The sequence below is a fragment of the Schistocerca cancellata genome, chromosome 1, assembly GCF_023864275.1.
Source record: "Schistocerca cancellata isolate TAMUIC-IGC-003103 chromosome 1, iqSchCanc2.1, whole genome shotgun sequence".
Lineage (NCBI taxonomy): Eukaryota > Metazoa > Arthropoda > Insecta > Orthoptera > Acrididae > Schistocerca > Schistocerca cancellata.
In genome coordinates this window covers 1,089,663,843-1,089,680,977 of record NC_064626.1, presented here as the reverse complement: position 1 = coordinate 1,089,680,977, position 17,135 = coordinate 1,089,663,843, and positions in this window count along the sequence as shown.

The window sequence follows — 17,135 nt, the reverse complement described above, 5'->3', positions numbered from 1 at the left end:
CTTGTCTTGCACAAGTTCTATCTATAAGATACAGCTTCTATACAGACACAGTCAGTAGATGCATGAGGTCTGCAGCGAGGAGTATCATTTCAGTTTTATGTTGGTAAACTTCGCTTAACCCTATTTCTTCTGTTGCGTTTTGTAAAAGTCATTGGCACTCTGGAAATGTAGTCATCTTAGTCAATTTGCATTTACTAACATGAGAGTCATATTAATAGAAAGAAGTAACATTTCAGGGCATAAAACCAGGGTCGTAACCTCTTAATAACTTTGAAGTTAAAGTTAAATAAAGGAGGTCACGCTTTCAAAATAAATCTGAATCTGGTATCTGTTTTCCTCATGGCTAGCTGAATGACTGAAGGTTTTTGCCAGATGCCTGCACTCTCTGCCACTTGGTTACACTTTTCTCTTAATGCGTACAATCCAATACCTGTTCTACTCAATGTATTTGTGTACTTTCTACATGGTTTATGAGTAACATCATAATAAAGCTCACTGAGTTTGAGTGCCAACCTAGTTAATCTACTCGAAAGATCTTTCTCCATTGACAATCATTTCAATGATGGGTGATCTGTTATTAGCTTAAATTTCTGGCCATATGTATAGCAATGAAAGTAAGTGATTCCGTATATATCTGCTAGCATTTTCTTTTTTGTGGTGGAATAATTACACTCTGCTTTTTCATCTGGTCCGCAGCTCGTGGTCTCGCGGTAGCATTCTCGTTTCCCGAGCACGGGGTCCCAGGTTCCATTCCCAGCGCAGTCAAGGATTTTCATCTACCTCGAGATGACCGGGTGTTGTTGTGTCGTCTTCATCATCATCATTCATCCCCATTACGGTCGGAGGCAGGCAATGGCAAACCACCTCCACTGGGACCTTGCCTAGTACGGCGGTGTGGGTCTCTCGCATCGTTCCCTTACGCTCTGTCAAGGAATATTGGACTTCATCGTCACTGTTCATCTGACTTGAAGCATATGCTACTGGATGTTTTTGCCCGTTGATAGTCTGGCTCAGAATAATATTCTGGCTCAGAATACAACCAACCACCCCATTGCTGGCATCGCATGAGAGTATGCATTCCTCTTAAAATCAAGAAAGATCAGTACTGGGTCAGAATCAAACACTGTCTTCAATGTTTCAAATGCCGTTTGGCATTCACTGACCATTGGAATTTCAGACCCTTCCTTAATGACCAATTCAATCAATTTGTGATCTGTGCAAATTTTTTACAAACTTTCGATACTAATTGTATAAGACCCGAAATGACTGTAGTTGCTTTGTTGTCTGGGACATTTCAAAGTATTGGGATGCCGCTGTTAGATGACGATTGTTTTGAATACTTTTCCTGCTAATCACGTTTCCAAGGTAGTTCACCAGTGTCTGCATAAGACTGGCTTTTATTCATGCTGAGAGTCAGACGCATTAATTGTAGTCTTGTATATACCTCCCAAACGTTTCATATGTTCCAGCATATACTTCAAGAAATATCACCCAAATACACCATACATGTTTTAGGCTTCTGTCCATGTAGTACTATGTCTAATAACTTCTGAAATGTGGCTGGCTCGTGTTTTTTTAGCCCAAACGGCATCCTATGGTACTGGCAGTGACCCTATGGTACCGTAAAAACTGTAAACTGTCTTTGGTCTGTCCTCCGCAGCTACTTATAGCTTTTGGTGCCCACTTCTTAGTTTCATCACTGTAAAGTACTGGCACTGTCCTATTTTTTGGCAGATTAAACATTCCCATGCCGAGGTTATCCAAGATTATAGGAACCATTAATTCACTATTAATACTGCTGAAACTTATTACGCTCCTGCACAAAAAGTAATGCATTTTGTCTGATTCTTCGTTATCCATCAGTGGCTCTACCACATACAATGATTCACATGCTAAATCGGTGTCAGTGGAAACCCATGCTAACTTCCCAATGCCTGTCAGTGTACCATCATGGGAAAAAACCTTTAGCGCACATATTAGAAGTTTAAATGGCAACATCTTCATGAGAGGTGTGCTTTATGACTTTTCCTCACTTGCAGCTATAACCCCAATGAAAATGACGCCACACTGAGTTCTATAGTATTTCGCGAAAGATGGATTTAAGTATGATGCTTTTAAGAAAATCCAGCCCAACTATCGCTGAATACTCTTCACCTACGCACAGTAACACTTCAACATGATCACAAAATTTTTTAATTTCAATACTAAAACTGAACAGTGTTATACCTAATGACTCTACATCATTGTCACAAACCCCAAATAATTTACGATACAGAGACCTAAGTCTTCTCCTGTCAGTGAGGTCCAAACTGATGACTGACATGTGCACATCCCTGTCTAGTCGAAACTTATGTTCCTTGTCCTCCACCAAGCATGCCAAGCAGCATTCTCCTACGCTTCTATTCGTGCAGTGTTGCGTCCTATAGTGAATATCTTCCAACGGTAAAATCGTTTATGAATATAACTACATCTCCAATCATTTTGCCACAGAATTGCGTTGTTGTGCTAACTTTTAGATTGCTGAGTAGCTTGTAAAACCTCATCCTGCCTCGTAACTCTTCATTATACTGCTCTTGCTGGGAATTCACATTTAACGATGCGTGTGCTTGATCTGTCAAAGTGGCGACATCACCAATAGTAACAACATGTATGTCTGGTATTTTGCGTAACCTGAAACTGTAGTGTAACACCACAAACAAATATCGTTTCACCATATCATTGGCCAGTGGGACTCAAAACTGTCTTGCGCCAAATGTCCAAATCACCTACAGATACTGCAGTTAGCTGCCACAGAACTGGTACATGGCAACTCATGCCTAACAGGTTACAAAACTTGCATCACATTGGCGTTAAAAATGTCTCGTTACAATTTCTTCTAAACTGCGATAAATCTGCAGGTTCCTGCGGCCTGACAAGAGTAACTTTAACGTTACAACGAATGTCCTTACGTCCTACCATGGCGAAACAAAATACACGTACAAATCAAGAGGCCAACAATAAAGAAAAACTTTCACACATCGCACCAACTACATTGTGCCAGTACTGGAAGACGACAGTCGATGTTGCAGACATGATACCTAAGAACCATTGAAATGACAGCTACCGGTGCCACCAGACGCAGGGTCATCAGAGTATCTGATGACCACTTCCTGACGTGAAATCGCCAAATATAGTGATCCAGGTTGGCTAAGGACACTGTGGGTGAGGGAGACGAGCGGTGGTGTGGGAGTCGTTAAGTGCTATATATAGAGTCGTCAGTTACGCAGTGATATTGTAAATGACGTTTTACTGACAGGATGAATACACACAAGTAACATAGCTTCTTCATAGGATCACCCATGCATGGTCTTCAGGGATGCGAGAACTGCTGACGCGCCTCATCAGCAAGTTGTGATGCTGATGCTGCACGTCAGTGAACAATGACTGGTATGATGGGGTGCAGACTACAGCGGGGAATTGAATAGGCGTTGTCTGATACTGGAGGTTTTGCAGCACATGGCGACTCTACACCTCAGAGCTCTGATGAATAGCCAGTATGCTGTGTACTTAGGTGAATGTAGTTGACTGCACGGTCCAGGACGACTTTTGTGAATGACACTCCATGGAATGACCAAGACTGCAGCAGATCCTCACGGAATGTCCAGGAGGCTGTGTGGTCGCATCATGCCTGGACAGTGTGGGGCTGACAGCTTGCAGATCATCTACGAATGCTTCTCAGTAGGTTGATGGCTGGTAGAATATCAGTCTTCTCATCGTTCGCAATGTCCAAGTAGGCTCCAAAGGCCGACCATAGCGTGGCTTGCATTGGATGAGTCTTGGCGTCGAAGTCAGGAAGCAGATAGAGGGCAGACCATCATCAATTAGCCTTTCATGGTTTCACTGAAACTGAGGCTACCATTCTCTCGGGCACTGGTGACACGGAGAGAATGGTGGCATGACTGAATGTGTTTGTGAAGTCCGAAAGCCTGATAATTAAAGCAGCAGAGCTGGCAACTATGATATGGTGGCCCTAGGTGGAAGAGCGATATTTCCCTGGTTTATGATAAGTAAGGCCTACTGCCAGTGATCTTATGGCACCCTGTAATGAGCAATGCGACTGATGTCCAATGCCATAGCACACATTTCTTTATACGAGGGTACAGCGTCGATGGACTGAGTGTTATATATAGGCACAGTAACTGACAATTTCTGCATTATTATTAATCAGCCACAAAAGAGTTATTCGTGAATTCTTTTTTATTTACGCAGCAGATTGTACCAATCGCAACCTGAGAGCAGCAAAGGCACTTACTAGAGCGGCAGGTAAATTACATATCCTTTCGTAACACCCCCATATCGACAGAACAGGGATGAGCTGCGTTTAAGAACCACGTCTCCCTCGCTGTCACTTGGGAGACATACTTCTGTTTTACCTCTAGTTAAGACGAGACGCCTTTTCCATTACAGGTGCGGTAACACTTTTGTAATATGTAACATTTAAGTAAATACCGTAAAATATATTTAAGTTAATTCAATCAGTTGTTCTAGTAATTAGTTAACATTAATCACCACTATATTAAATAATTTTCTTGTTTCTTATAACAGCTTTAAATTTTCTGTGGGACTATCGCCATATGACAGCAACAAAGAGATGCATTTGGCCAGCGGAAATTGTTAGTGCTGTTAGTGCAGATCGCACAACCATAATATCTAACAACTACGTTTTCTCGAACGTTTAGTTCGGGGATTTTAAAGTCCGATGGCTGCAAAATATTCTGACATTATTTCAGTTTCAGATAACACGGTCAAAGCATCCCGTTGTTAAAAAGGCAATGGCACAGCTGCTAATATTTTCTTAATATGGTTACAGGTCTTCCAGCCAGTCCCAAGCGCTTACCCCGTCGCCTAAGTAAGATGCTTTTTTATAACTGATCCTCCCACTCGAGATAAATTTGATTGCAATCACTAATTCCGAAATCCAGTATGCAACCACTAAACTTTCTACGTGATCTTCGGGTAAAAATCATTGCCCTTTTTTCATATCATCCCTTCTTAGTAAAAGAACAGATATAAACTGAGACGAAATTGCGAGGGAGGAAGGAGCAGTTATACTTTCCACATTTTTTTGTTTGTGCTTCCTCCACCGTCCTGTCTCGATCCAGTCCTCAGTCGGCAGAAATCAGTAGTGATTGCAAGCAGCGACGGCAGTCATCGCCAAAATAGCCGGTTTTCGGTTACATCGATTCTTTTCGTCTCCTGTTTAAACTGACTATTAAAACCATTCAGAATAACCAGTTCCTCAAATAACTGATTTTCGCTTTTTTATTGCTACTACTTCCAGCAAGGTAAAGGAGCCAAATATGACCCCTTATCCAAATGTAGCCATCCTTTCTAAGCCCTCCAGCAAGTGGTGCACAACTGCAGTATTAGCGTGAACGTCTTCAGAGGGCGCTGGAGAGTCAACCAGAGTGCGTGAAACAAGACGTTTTCTCTGAGAGAGTCATGAATCTTGTGTTTTCTTTTCAGAGAAAAGTTGAGTTTTTGGAACTTTTTAGATACAGAACGTGTTTCACTGTGAAATATGAATATTAGAAGACAAGTTCTTAATCACAGAAAGTTAGCATTCTTTGCTTTATCTTTGATTTGATTATTTTGTACATCAACTGTACATTTGGCAACTAAGCGCCATCTGCAATGCAGACTGTTCCCTAATATGTCGGCTCTGTAAGGCCCTGGGTTCATATTTTCGTAAATATCTTAGCATGTCTTTAAGCAGTTTCTCTTCCTTTTTTCAGGTGGCAGAAAGACGAAACTGGGATCAAAATGAAATGTTCAGTGCAATTAATGATGATCAGGAGGAAAATGTGCTTGTTAAACAAGCGGTATGTTAATTTAGATACCGAGAACAACACTGCGGACATATTTACGACTCTGTGGGCACGCAATGCTGAATCTGCAGATGTTTTGAATGCTGCACTACTTTATAAAAATCCCAAGATGGAGGCTCAGCTCGTCAAGTACCGTAAAACAATGGAGGGAAATGATAATGGTTTAGATGCAGATAACGTTAACCGAATGGCTTTTCAGCTAGGCATTAGAAATAATATTGAGCATAGTTTTAATTCTCAATAAGGACTTGCAGGTAAGAAATGCTTGCAAAGTTCATGAGACACCATCCTGTTAAATGCTTCAGAAAACCACAGCTGCTCTCTAAAGCTGGAATCCAGGGATTCGCAAAGGAGAACGTGAACAAATTTTTTTCGATTCCAAAAATAAAACATAATCCCATGGAAATCGTTACTAGTGATGAAACAGGCTTTACTTCAGTGCAGTATCAAGCCAGAAAATTGTTGCTGTAAAAGGCAAACTTCAAGTTCACGGATTGTCTTTTGCTGAATGTGGTTCACTTGTAGCGTGTATGTCCTCCCTCCCCCCCTCCCCCCTCCTGTGATGATTTTTCCACGTAAGAACTTCAAGGGTGAATTATTCGACGGAAGTCCTCCAAGTCCTCCAGATAAAATCGGAGCAGCCCACCCTTCTTGGTGGATACCTCTGGAGTCGTACACAAAATGGCTCCAGCGCTTCAAAACTGTCAAACCATCCAACAACGACTCAGTGCTGCTAATTTTATGTGGCCGCATGACACACACCATCGAGATCATTCGGCTTGGCCGTGATAAATGTATTTCCATAGTTTGCGTGCCTCACCAGCATGATAAAATACAACCATTGGACGTTTCTTTTATGTTCTCGCTAAAATCGTACTATGCTCCAGGAATTGGAAGATGGTCGGATACGGACGAAAATAGGGTTGTTACTTACTATCAAATAGGTGCTATGGTGGGTTGTGCTTACACAAGAGATGGAAATATGTCAACAATCATCACTGAGTTCACACCCATCGGAATTTTTCCCTTGGGTGAAAATATCAACGACGCATATTTTATATAAACAGAGCTCAGTCCTGAAGCTGACGATCATTCCATAACTGCTCAGGAAATTCGATCTATGCCTGCTACTGAACCAAGCACTTCCACCCTACGAGTTTCAGATACCCTTATCAAAGGCTCACATCACAAAGATGTTATTGTTGAGTCACATCAGACGAAGAAAGACAAGAAGGAATCAGCTGCAGGAAAGAACGCAGGCTGTGAAAACCGGAGGAAAAGAAAAGTTTCTTCCTTTGAATGAAGATTTCGATTAAAATTCTGATGAAACAGATGTTGGTGACGAAAGTGACGGCGGTGAAGATGCAAAATGCCTAGTGTGCAATACGCTGTATTCGCAGGACAACAAAGGACAAAAATGGATTCGGTGCATAAGAGTGCTTTTTGAGGAGCTATGAAACATGCAATAAACGAATTTCGCGTAAAACTAAATTTAATTGCAATCTTTGTTTGAAAACTATATTTTTTAAGTTTTTATGTGTTTTGCGAGTTTATTACCAACTATCAAAGTTGCCTTTAATACATAGGAACCATATTTGGACCACTTTACTCATAAATAAAGCAAAAACCACTTTTTTATATTATTATTTTTACATTCTTCATAAAGGTGTTACGGAACTTGACCTTGACACAAACAGTAAACTTTAGGTAGCACTTGCAACCTATGTCCTCAATTACTTGCTGGATGTATTCCAATCTCTGTCTTCATCCATGGAAGGTACTCCGTGATGTCTTAACAGATGTCCTACCATCCTGTCCCTTCTTCTTGTCAGTGTTTTCCTTATATTTCTTTCCTCGCCGATTCTGCGGACAATGTTCTCATTGCACCACATCTCATATGCTTCGATTCTCTCCTGTTCCGGTTTCCCCGCAGTTTTTGATTCACTACCATACAATACTGTGCTCCAAACATACATTCTCAGAAATTTTTTCCTCAAATTAAGTCCTATGATTGAGACTAATAGACTTCTCTTGACCAGGAATGCCTTTTTTGCAAGCGCTAGTCTGCTTTTTATCTCCTTGCTCCGTCCGTCATGGGTTATTTTACTGCCTAGGTAGCAGAATTCCAAAACTTCATCTACTTCGTGATCACCAGCACTGATGTTAGGTTTCTTGCTGTTCTTATTTCTAGAACTTTTCATTACCTTTGTCATTATTTGAGTTACTCTTCTGTACTCATTAGAATGTTCGTTCCATTCAGCAGATCCTGTAATTCTTCTTCACTTCCACATCAGCGAATCTTATCACTGATATCTTTTCATCTTGAATTTTAAACCCACTTTTAAATCTTTCTTTTATTTCCGTCATTGCTTTTTCGATGTACAGAATGAACAGTGGGGGCGAGAGACGCCATCCCTGTCTTACACCCTTTTTAAACCGAGCACTTCGTTCTTGGTCTTCCACTCTTACTGTTCCCTCATATTTCTTCAGTGAGAATCGTGTCTTATAAATTTTAAGCATATTCTCGCTCAGTCTCCGAAGGTCAGTCTGATGCGTTTCTGTGTATGAGTGGTAGTTCATTTAACTATTTTTATAACCTAGATGATTCTTTTTGAATGTTAATGGCTGAGCGCCCGGCATTGCCCGGATATGAATTTATTCCAATCTTCTATTAGTCCATGTCATCCTTTCTCCTTTTCTCTGTTCATCTCTTCCTTCCACCTTCTCTGTGATTTTCCTCCTCCCCCTCTCTGACCATCACCTTCCACAGCTCTCTCTGTCCATCTGCTCTTCACCATCTCTCTATTCATCTGCTGTTCCCTCCCTCTCTGTCCATCGGCTCCTCCCCCGTCTCTTTGTCTATTTCTTCCTTTGCCATCATTCTGTTCGTTGGCTTCTCTCTCCTCTCTGTCCATCAGCTCCTCTACTTTCTCTCTTTCCACCTCCTCCTTCATCTCTCTGTCCATCTCTTCCTCTCTCCTCTCCCTCCTTCTCTTCTTTCCCCCTCTCTCTCCCCATTTCCTCCTCCCTTTCACTTTCCATCTCCTCTTTCCCTCTCTACATGTCCTTTTCCTCCCTCTCCCTTCTTTCTCCATCACCACATTATCATTCCCACCACCCAAAGGGAGCCGGAGGTTCTCACCTCAACAGTATTTCTTTCCTGACAGGAAGTAAGATGTTTGCCAAATTCGGCTGAAATCGATCTAAGCCTTTAGAAGAAGCTTTTCACCTGCAGCTTTGTCCAGTTTCGTACATGTACACTACTGGCCATTAAAAATGCAACACCAAGACGAAATGCAGATGAGAAACGGGTATTCATTGGACAAATATATTATACTCGAACTGACATGTGATTACATTTTCACGCAATTTGGGTGCATAGATCCTGAGAAATCAGTACCCAGAACAACCACCTCTGGCTGTAATAACGGCCTTGATACGCCTGGGCATTGAATTGAACAGAGCTTGGATGGCTTGTACAGGTACAGCTACCCATGAAGCTTCAACACGATACCACAGTTCATCAACATTAGTGACTGGCGTATTGTGACGAGCCAGTTGCTCGGCCACCATTGACCAGACGTTTTCAATTGGTGAGAGATCTGGAGAATGTGCTGGACAGGGCAGCAGTCGAACATTTTCGGCATCCAGAAAGGCCCGTACATAACCTGCAACATGTGGTCGTGCATTATCCTGCTGAAATGTAGGCTTTCGCAGGGATCGAATGAAGGGTAGAGCCACGGCTGATGACGCCGGGTGATACGCCAGTATGGCGATGACGAATACACTCTTCCAATGTGCGTTCACCACGATGTCGCCAAACACGAAAGCGACCATCGTGATGCTGTAAACAGAACCTGGATTCATTCGAAAAAATGACATTTTGCCATTCGTGCACCCAGGTTCGTCTTCGAGTACACCATCGCAAGCGCGCAGCGTCAAGGGTAACGGCAGCCATGGTCTCAGAGCTGATAGTCCATGCTGCTGCAAACGTCGTCGAACTGGTCGTGCAGATGGTTGTTGTCTTGCAAACGTTCCCATCTGTTGACTCTGGGATCAAGACGTGGCTCACGATCCGTTACAGCCATGCGGATAAGATGCCTGTCATCTCGACTGCTAGTGATACGAGGCCATTGGGATCCAGCATGGCGTCCATATTACCCCCTTGAACACACCGATTCCATATTCTGCTTACAGCCATTGGATCTCGACCAACGCGAGCAGCAATGTCGCGATACGATAAACCGCAATTGCGATAGGCTACAATCCGACTTTTATCAAAGTCGGAAACGTGATGGTACGCATTTCACCTCCTTACACGAGGCATCACAACAACGTTTCACCAGGCAACGCCGGTCAACTGCTGTTTGTGTATGGGTAATCGGTTGGAAACTTTCCTCATGTCAGCACGTTGTAGGTTTCGCCACCGGCGCCAACCTTGTAAGAATGCTCTGAAAAGCTAATCATTTGCATATCACAGCATCTTCTTCCTGTCGGTTAATGTTAGCGTCTGTAGCACGTCATCTTCGTGGTGTTGCAATTTTAATGGCCAGATGTGTATTTCACTCATATCTTACACATTTTCTCCGGTGTCTGTAGCGAATTTCGCCTTGAAGCTTCATTTTCGTGTTCAATATTTATGACGTCATATTTCCTGACATGTGTCGTACAGTGCCGGCCGCGGTGGCCGAGCGGTTCTAGGTGCTTCAGTCTGGAACTGCGCGACCGCTACGGTCGCAGATTCGAATCCTGCCTCGGGCATGCATGTGTGTGATGTCCTTATGTTAGTTAGGTTTAAGTAGTTCTAACTTCTAGGGAACTGATGACCTCAGATGTTAAGTGCCATAGTGCTCAGAGCCATTTGAACCATTTGTCGTACAGTGGTATAATTTTGCTTGTACATTCAGTGTACATGCAGATACTGTCTGCGAAATGTGTAGTGGCTAGAATTAGTTGTAAAGAAGTAATTAATTAAGACATTCGTCATGATGCGGTGGTTTTTCTCGCATCAGTGTTTAGGACGTTCTGCCTCTTGAACTATGTGTCGTACAATGATTATATTTGCAGGTACATTCAGCGGTATATATGAATACTGTCTGCAAAATTTGTTGCGGATAGAGTTAGTAGTAAAAAAGAAATACGAGGGCTATCCACAAAGTACATTATGTTTTGGAATTAAAAATGAATAAAGTATTGGAAATTTTTTTTTATTATATACAGATGAAAGCCACACTTAAATACTACTTTTCTACATAGTTGCCATTTAAATTAAGGCACTTATCGTAGCGATGGACGAGCTTGGAAATTCCTTCGTAGTAAAATTCGGCTGCCTACGCCTTCAACCACGTCGTACCTCTTCTTGAAACTGTGCGTCGTCATCAAAACGCTGCATAGCCAACCACTTCTTCATTGCTGGGAATAACTGGAAGTCGCTCGGTGCCAGGTCGGGACTGTACGGCGGATGAGGAAACAACTCCCACTTAGAAGATTCGAGAACTTCACGAGTGACATTTGCCGTGTGGGCCCGGGCGTTGTCGTAAATCAGCAAGATCTTTGAGCCCAACTTTCCCCTGCGCTTGTTTTGTATTGCTCTTCTGAGGTTGTGCAGAGTTTGGCAATACCTTTGAGAGTTTATTGTAGTGCCTCTTTCCAGGAAATCCACAAAAAACACACCTTTTCTGTCCCAAAAGACAGTCGCCATCACCTTCCTTGCCGACATTGTCTGCATGCATTTCTTGGGTTTTTGGGGGGAGTTTGTGTGCCCCACTGCATTGACTGCAATTTTGTCTCGCAGTTCACATGCTTAACCCATGTTTCGTCACAAGTAACGATGCGATCGAGTAATGAGTCGCCATCTTTCTCGTAAGCGTCCAAAAAGGTTAACGCTGCAGCCATTCGCTGATTTTTGTGAATCTCTGTCAAGATTTTTGGTATCCATCTTGCACAAAACTTGTGGTAACCAAGCTTTTCGGTAATGATTTCGTGAAGTTTGTGGAAAACTCATAGAGAGTTCCGTTATTGTGAAATTACGGTTTTCAAGGACCGCGGCATCGACTTTTTCGACAAGTTCGGCAGTAACTATGCTGGGTCTTCCACTTCGCTCTTCGTCGTGAACGTTAGTTTGGCCATTTTTAAATTTTATGACCCATTGACGCACTCCACCTTCAGTGATTATGTTGTCCCCATACACTTCACAAAGCTGCCGATAGATTTCTATCGGTGTACAGTTTTTTGCAGTCAGAAACGTTATTCAGCACGCACTTCACGCTTCGCGGCATTTTCAATTAACGCTGACATTTCAAACTGTCACAGTAACTCAACGGAGTACAGCACGAACCTGTCACTAGCACGGCAGGATGCCGACTGAGCGGCGGAATGCCATGGCACCAAGATGGCCGCGCTAGCCCCGCCCCTAACGGACACAAACGAAAACGTAATGTACTTTGTGGATAGCCCTCGTAAATTACTCTTAAAACGTCATGCCTGACAAAGACGTTTTAGTGCTTGAACAGCAGAAATGTAATGAGTGGTAAACCTTTTTATACAATTTTGCATGGGGTGTCAGGGAGAAAAAGTCTCATAAAGGTTTGAAGTTATGTGTAAAGTTTGCTGCAAGTCACTAAGCGGTATAATTGTCAAATACTGGATGTAATATACTCTGACTGTATGCCTATCGTGAGCCGTGCTTCTTTTTGACCCTCAGCCCACCCCTCTGAGAGGTAGGTGGTTCTTACCATCACAGTGGTACGTTCCAGACAGTACGTGTGCCAAGTTTGGTTGAAATCGATCCAGTGGTTTAGGAGGACATGTACAACACACATACATACATACAAACATGTCTATAGTATGTATGGGTTCTTAGTTTATGTTTGTTAATGTACCAGGTGCTTACAATGAAATTGCAGTTACTCATAGAGACCTGTGTGGGCTGTTAATAATTGTATGGCAGCGAAACATGGTAGATATTCTAATGCGTTAATGCAGAACCGAATTACGCAGGAAACAAATTAGTTCCAGTTTTGGCCACCGGGAGCAAACCTGTCGCTGTGAATGCTAGAAAGACATATAGAAGTTTTTCCCTATGTGATGGTTTAGTAACCGGATGTGGGCAGTAAAAGTCAATCAAGTGAGAAACGGATGCAGTGGATTTTTATTATTAACTGTTGTTTATACGCTTTGTTCAGTATGAGCACCGGAGGCGTCGACGAGATGCTGTACAACGCCAGATTTGCACCTGGTGGCCAAAATTCGAACATTTTTTTTTTCCAGCGTAAATCGGTTCCACATTAATGTATCAGAGTATCTACCATGTTTCGCTGCCATACGATAATTGAACCGACACTAAACCTCCGTGAGTAGGTGGACTTTAATTACAACAACCCAGTAATTTGTAATTAAACCATACGATAAATAGTCCGCCTCCGTAGCTGAGTGGTCAGCATGTATGGCTGCCATGTGGAGAACCTGGGTTTGATTTCTGGTACTACGAAGGGTTTTTACTTGGTGTAAGGACTGATACGGGTGCGCTTAGCCTGGTGATGCCAACTGCATGAGCCTCATGATGCCAACTGCATGAGAAGTAGCGGCTGCACGATCTGGAAAGTGGGCAAAACTACCGGGAGGGTGGAAGGCTGATCACATTGAGGTGAGAGAAGTCATGGGACAGCGATATGCACATAACTGATGGCGTTAGTAACGCGTAGACAATGTATTAAGGGCAATGCACTGGCGGAGCTGTCGTTTGTACTCAGGTGTTTGACGTGAAAACGTGTTGACGTGATCATGGCCGCACGACGAGAATTAGTAGACTTTGAAAGTGGATTGGTAGTTGGAGCTAGATGCACGGAACATTGAATTTCGGAAATCGTTAGAGAATTCAATATTCCGAGATCCACAGTGTCAAAAGTGTGCCGAGAACACCAAATTGCAAACATTACCTCTCAACATGGGCAATGCAGTGGTCGTCGATCGAGGACAACGAGCGCAGCGGCGTTTGCATAAATTGGATTAGATTAGATTAGATTTTCGTTCCATAGATCTGTGCTGAGGAGATCCTCGTGGATGTGGAACATGTCAAACTTTTTTTTAAAGCTGAAATAACAATACTAATAGTATGAGTATGTACAATACATCATTTGTTTCTATTAAAAAATTCGTCAAAGGAGTAGGAGTTGGCCAATAGTAAGTCTTTCAGGCTCCTTTTAAACTGATCTTTATTTGTAACTAAATTTTTTATGTTTGCTGGCAAATTATTGCAGACGAGTGTTCCTAAGTAGTGGACACCTTTTTGAACTAAAGTAAGTGCTTTTAAGTCCTTGTGCAGATCATTTTTGTTCCTGGTATTGTATGTATGAACTGAGCTGTTTGTTGGAAAAAGAGATATATTATTTAGGACAAATTTCATTAAGGAGTAAATATACTGAGAGGCAGTAGTTAGTATACCCAGTTCTTCGAAGAGGTTTCTACAGGACGTCTGTGAATTTACCCCAGAAATAGTACGTATTACACGCTTTTGGACTCTGAAAACTTTTGTTTGACTTGAAGAGTTACCCCAAAATATTATACCATATGACATTATGGAATGAAAGTGGGCAAAGTATCCAAGATTTTTCATTTTTATGTCGCCCATGTCTGCTAACACTCGAATTACAAATGCAGATTTGTTAAGGCGTTTCTGCAGTTCTGTGGTGTGCTCCTCACAACTGGATTTATTATCAAGTTGAATCCCAGGAATTTAAGGCTTTCAACCTCTTATATCTGCTCTACTTCATACTTTATGCATATGCTGGGTGGAAACCTCTTACAGGTTCTGAATTGCATATAGTGAGTCTTTTCGAAGTTTAATGTCAGTGAGTTGGCTTTAAACCATTTATCCATGAAAATATCATTAGCAGATCTTTCTAGAACTACACTCTACATACTATTTATTGCAAAACTTGTGTCATCTGCAAACAAAACGAACTCTGCTTCTCGCAGTGTAACTGATGAGAGATCATTAATGTACACAAGAAAAAGCCATGGCCCTAAGATGGATCCTTGTGGGACGCCACATGTAATTTCTTCCCATTCTGATGATGACTGATGACTTAATTCACTAGTCCCTTGCACTGAAACCCTTTGTTTCCTGTTAGCGAGGTATGACTTGAACCATTTTGCAGCACTGCCTGTGACACCATAGAATTCTAATTTATTTAAAAGGATGTTGTGGTTCACACAATCAAATGCCTTTTAATAAATCACAGAAAATATCTGCTGCTCGTAATTTGTTATTTAATGAATTAAGTACATTTTCACTGTATGTGTAAATAGCCTTCTTGATATCAGAACCCTTCAGAAAGCCAAACTGTGTTCTTGATAATATGTTATTCGTGGTCAGATGGTTGAGAAGCTGCCTGTACATTTGTCAGTGCTAAGAGACAAGCAACACTGCATGAAATAACTGCAGAAATCAATGTGGGACATACGATGAACTGATGCGAGTGCCTGTGCTAGCAGCACGACGTCACCTGCAGCGCCTCTTCTGGACTCGTGATCATATCGGTTAGACCACAGATGACTTGAAAAACATGACCTGGTCAGATGTATCCCGATTTCAGTTGGTAAGACCTGATGGTAAGGCCTGAATGTGGTGCAGACCCCATGAAGCCATGGATCCAAGCTGTCAACAAGACACTGTGCGACACTTCATAATAGTGTCGACTGTGTTTACATAAATCGGACTGGGTCCGCTGGTCCATCTGAATCGATCATTGACTGGAAATGGTTATGTTCGGCTACTTGGAGTCCATTTGCAGCCATTCATGGACCTCATGTTCCCAAACAACGATGTTATGTCACCGGGCCACAATTGTTTGCGATTGGTTTGAAGAACATTTTCGACTATCCGTCTGAGTGATTTGGCCACCCAGATCGCCCGGCATGAATCCTATCGAGGATTTATCGGACACAATCTAGAGGACAGTTCGTGCACAAAATCCTGCACAGGCAACACTTTCGCAATTATGGACGGCTATAGGGACAGCATGGATCAGTATTTCTGTTGGAGACATCCAGAGATATGTTTGAGTATATACCACGTCGAGTTGCTCCACTATGCTGGGCAATGGGAAGTCAGACACGATATTAGGAGGTATCCCATCACTTTTGTCACATCATTGTAGTCCACCTCCGTAGTTCAATGGTCATCGTAGGAGGCTGCCGTGCAGAGACCTCAGGTTCAAATGGTTCAAATGGCTCTAAGCACTATGGGACATAACAGCTGAGGTCATCAGTCCCCTAAACTTAACCCTAACTAACCTAAGGATATCACACACATCCATGCCCGAGGCGGGATTCGAACCTGCAACCGTAGCAGCAGCGTGGTTCCGGACTGAATCGCCTAGAACCGCTCGGCCACCGCGGCCGGCCACCTCAGGTTCGATTCCCAGTACTACCAAGGGTTTTACGTTGATGGGAATACTGGTACGGGGCGCACTTAGCCTCGTGATGCCAACTGAGGAATTACTTGCATGAAAAGTAGCGGCTCCACGGTCTGGAAAGTCGGCAGAACTGTTGGAAGAACTAAGTGCTGATCACATGCCTCATGCGTCGGCATGACACCACAAGGCAGAGGATGACTCGGCAGCCGGTCGACTAGGGATGGCGGTTATCTCTGAAACGACCAGATTTCGGTTATATCGTTGTTTTTAACGCCATCTTAACCTGAGTGTTTAAACGGGACAAAAAACTGGTTTCTGAAACAACCGATTTTCGGTTTTTTATTTGCATTATTTCCTGTAATAAACGCAGGAATCGAGGAGCGATTGAAATATTTTGACTCTCTCAGTTTCAAAATACGTAGAATCAAAATATTAAATTAAACAGTCAAATAAAAGAAAGTTAGTTCGTTCACCATTCACCGCTTTTCTCGAAAAGTGATAAGTGGCTGAATACTACAGAAAATCACCGATATTCTGCAATTTTTTGAAACTCTGCCCAAAAATCATGTTGTAAGCGAGGATCATACCAGTAATTGAGCATTGTGGATAGTCAATGCTGAAGCCTGGAAACTGGGGCTGTAGAACGCTATTTTCCGTGTTAAGTTGTCCACTTGGAAGGGCCACAAGCAGACAAGTGAATATTGTGTAGACGTGGACAACACATCAGCTACTCTCTATTGTTATTGTAAACTATGAATGAATTGTTAAGTTTTAAATTTTTTCTTTACTCATGTTGCAAGCTTGTTGTAAGCTCCTGCCGCTCTTAATCTTCTAAAGCAAGTGGAGCATT